General features: G+C 47.0%; 1 long non-coding RNA gene across 2 annotated transcripts in view; it reads right to left on the bottom strand.

The window, feature by feature from the left end:
- Positions 1 to 772: 772 nt before the first annotated feature.
- The window catches only part of LOC102005202, a 3,539-nt gene continuing 436 nt past the window's right edge, over positions 773 to 3,875 (bottom strand). Inside the window, exons 2-12 of one of the 2 annotated variants that reach the window (XR_001232558.1) lie at positions 3,834 to 3,870; positions 3,571 to 3,652; positions 3,341 to 3,391; positions 2,832 to 2,861; positions 2,654 to 2,701; positions 2,378 to 2,417; positions 2,169 to 2,200; positions 1,934 to 1,968; positions 1,484 to 1,615; positions 1,217 to 1,247; positions 773 to 889 (exon numbers count right to left, since the gene is read on the bottom strand). This is a non-coding gene — a long non-coding RNA (uncharacterized LOC102005202). The remainder of the gene's footprint in view (positions 890 to 1,216; positions 1,248 to 1,483; positions 1,616 to 1,933; positions 1,969 to 2,168; positions 2,201 to 2,377; positions 2,418 to 2,653; positions 2,702 to 2,831; positions 2,862 to 3,340; positions 3,392 to 3,570; positions 3,653 to 3,833; positions 3,871 to 3,875) is intronic. The other variant, XR_001232557.1, reaches the window with a different exon arrangement.

Here is a 3,875-nt window from a genome sequence, read left to right as displayed (position 1 = left end):
CCAAAGCTCTCATTTGGGAATGGAGGTTTTTTGTATTCCATTAACTGTTCAGCTGCACTGCGTATCTGCTAGTCTCCCTCATGTTAGGGCCACCAGGAGTGCAGAGACATCACTATTTCTCCAGGGGACAAAAAACCACACCTGGTGAAGAGCCACTCATTTATTTCAAGTGATTTTCACTGATTCTTTCCTTTCTCCAGGAGTAGAACACAGGAATCAAACAAGGGAATGGTGGTTTTTGTGGGCAGGCTGCAGGCACTCCAGCCATGAGCTCAGCACGAGGCAGCAGGAATAAGGTACTTGCCCCGAGATTTAGACATGCTGGTCCTGGGTTTGGGGTGGAGACTGAGGACAGAATCCAGGGCCTATGCCCATTAAGCCAACGTGTGCCGAACTGCCCAGGCCCTTCAACTTTCCTGTTCCCTCACACAGAAAGGCTGGGCTCTGTTGCAGTGTCCTTGGTCCCCTTCTCATTGCCCTTAAAATGCCCAGTCACTAGGTAACCATACCGAATCAACAAAGTCTTTGAACCCAAGCTCCCTACTAACATATACTGATGCTTCCTCAGGATGGGAAAAGGCAGCATTACACATTGCTGTGCTGGGGACGTGAGAAGTGCAGGGTCTTTGAGCTCAATTCCTGGCACCAGAACCAAAAAAGCCGTAACAAACTGCTATGCAAAGCTGAACAAATCTTTCAAGTGAACTGTCAAGTTTACTCCCAAGTAGGTGCCTATGAGGAACCACCCCAAAGCAAGGACCACACAGAAGAGTTGAGAAAACAGCTTTATTACTGAGATGGGCATGACTCCACACCTACACCAAGTTCATTCAACAGCAAGGGTGAAGTGTAATGTCTCTTCTTATTAATTCTCCCAGATAGCAGACGCCTGCAGAGGAAAAGGAAAAGCTATTTGGCTATGGAGGAGATAATGTTTACAATCAGGTTCACTAGGGGTCATGCTTCACAGTAGTCAACAAAATGCCAACTTCTAGACAGAACTAAATCTGTCACTTACAGTATTAAAATACTGGACACCACTGGGCATGGTGGCTCATGCCTGTAATCCCAGCACTGCAGAGGAGGCTGTTCTGAGTTTGAGACCAGCCTGGACTACAAAGTGAACTCAAGGCCAGCCTCAACTGCACAGGGAGACCCTGGCTCAAAAAGACAAGAAAATAAAAAACTAGACAACTATGTTTGAACGGATACCTACCACTTGTATATACTGTGTCCTTTCCTGGGACCTAGAAAAAACAAATCATGTTCTTGTAACTGATCAATCTTTTCTTTCCCTGCACAGAGAAAAAAATCTGATGATCCCTCAGACAGTTCTTTCTAGAACAAATTTTCCTCTTTTCCCCCAGCCAGCCCCAGTGGGTTCACCTTTACAGGCTCTGAGGCTAGACAGGAAGTAAGACTTGTGAATGTTTCATCACTGGGTAATTTTAGCTTAGTTCACCTTACTTGCATGTACACTCACCTGTCTTGGACTGAGAAGAAACATGATTTTTGCAGCTGGATGCAGCTGACACATGCCTGTAACCTCATTCAGGAGGCTGAAGCAGGAGGGTTGTCATGAGTTCAAGATCAGCATGAATGGCATAGGGAGACCCTGTCTCAAAAAGTGAAAACATGGTTTGCTTTCTCTATGAAGAGATTAAGAGTAAAGTCTCAGTTTTAGTGTTGGTTTCAAGGCATACATATAAAAACCACTACCTAATCCCAAAAATTGACTGTAAAGTTTGACGACTTTCTAGTTTTACTCAGTGAGCTCAACTCAGAAAATACCTTTCTGTCACAGTGATCAGACTGGGGCGGTATTCAATTCATCACTGGTGAGCAGTAGTTCAAATTTGGCCATGAGGACCAAAGTAACAACACATTCACAGAAGAATCAGATTTTATAGGACAGCACTACAAAAAATCTCACCTGAAATCTTTCTGGCCTCCAATAAGATGTTGGATCTGAAATGTACATCATCAAGTCAGTGACATTTGCACACTGTGTTTTCACCTACACTATTACCCTTATATAAAATCAGATTTCCAAGTCTCAACAGCAAGTCATCAGCCGAACGAGATTCCATGTAAGTCATCACACAGCCCCAAAGAGGCACTTTTCTTATCCAACATTGGCACACATGTAACACACCAAAATCACTCACCTTGGAACCAAGTAGCTTGCTGGGAATAGTGCCTGCAGAAAAGACAAAGCTTGTTGGTTACGAGATTCCTCATGACGCACATCCCTGTCCATTCTCATACCCCGTTTCTCAGGTGTTCATGTATTTTCACTGCCAATCATAGTGAGCTAGTTTAATTCATCACAGAAACTGCGCAGTTGGTGAAATAAAATAAAAAATCCTCAACTAACCTTAATGCAGTGTTTTCAGTCATACAGAAATAAGCTGCTCCTGAATCAGAGAATCATTTATTAGCAAAGTATCCCAAAGTACCACAACTAGTACTCTAGCCATTGTTACAGGATCAACAAAGCAAAGCCCAATTCTCTGGATGTGGAGGCATTTGCTGTACTAAGCAGCCCTTTATGGAACATCTTCAACCTTTCTAGAAACCCCAGTGGTTTCACCATTTCTGGCTGTAGGGCTAGACAGGATGCTTGCCTGCCAGTGGCACTGCAAGTACTTACCACTTTCAACTCTTTCCAGGAGTTGAGAGTCCTGAGACCAGCTGGCATCTAAGAAATGAGAGAGCAATAAATGTCACAAGGAGTAACAGAAAAGGTGTGCTTGAACCAGGCATTTGTTGTCCCATGGATAACAGGTTCGTACAACGCAAATTACAACAAAACCGAGATAAACAACTACCTTTAGACGGCAAAAAGTTATCAGGACAACCTAGGAAAGGAGAACTGAAAATTACCCTGAAATGTTGAGATCAAAAGAGCATTTCAGGTTGGGTGTGGTGGCCCAAGCCTGTTAACCCCAGTACACAGGAGGCTGAGGCAGGAGGATCATTGCGAGGTCGAGACTGGTCTGGGCTACAAAGCTCAAGACCAGCTTGAACTGCAGAGTGAGACCCAGTCTCAGAAATCCAAAAACCAACAAAAAAAGTCGTTTTTTCATTACCAACAACTGCCATCAGAACTCTAACATGCTATAACTGTCATACTTCACAGAGCCATCAAGTTATCGATTCAAATCATCTGACAGTGTTATGAGGGGAAGACGCACCATTAGGAGAACCAACTGTGCTGTTAAGACTGCTTTCTCCCCTTATCACTTCAAGAAGGTGTAAAGTGCAAAACAGCAGTGCCCTCTGCATTTTGTTTATACTGAAAGTGTGCCATATCCCAAGCCCTCATTTAGAAAAGTACCTGTACTCATCCTGGGCAGTAACTGCATTCCTCAGGACTGGTTATGAGACGCTGCAGGCAGAAAAAAGCATTGCTCTTATATCTGTGAATAGACCCCTTGGAAATTCCTTCACAGCACGCCCACTCCTCAGCTTCGAAATGACATCACTCGGGACTCAGCCATATGCTTGTCATTTGCGCTCATCACAGAGTGCTCCGAAGCCCCCCGCTCCGGTTAACCGCGCACCCACCTGGAGCGGCGCTCCGCTCCCCGTCCGAGGGGCGGGCCGTGTCCATCGTCCAGGAGGGGCGCTCCTCTGCGCGGGGCCGTACCTGAAAGCAGAGCGCGCTACGCTGGCGCCTCGCCCGCACGCGGGGGGGCCCGGGCGCCGCTGCAGACGCCGCTCAGAACGCGTGCTTTCCCCACCGAGCCATCGGAAAGAGAGAGTTCGGTCCGCAGTCATCCCCGCAGCGCACCCGGGGCCCGCGCAGGGACGGGGGCCGCCGCACTCACCGCGCCGCCGCCGCAGTCCGGTTCCGACGCGCCGGCCCTGCG

The sequence above is a fragment of the Chinchilla lanigera genome, unplaced genomic scaffold (assembly GCF_000276665.1).
Source record: "Chinchilla lanigera isolate Chin_1 unplaced genomic scaffold, ChiLan1.0 scaffold00198, whole genome shotgun sequence".
In the NCBI taxonomy this organism is placed as follows: Eukaryota; Metazoa; Chordata; class Mammalia; order Rodentia; family Chinchillidae; genus Chinchilla; species Chinchilla lanigera.
The sequence above is the reverse complement of the archived record's forward strand: the minus strand, read 5'-3'. Positions and strand labels throughout refer to the sequence as shown.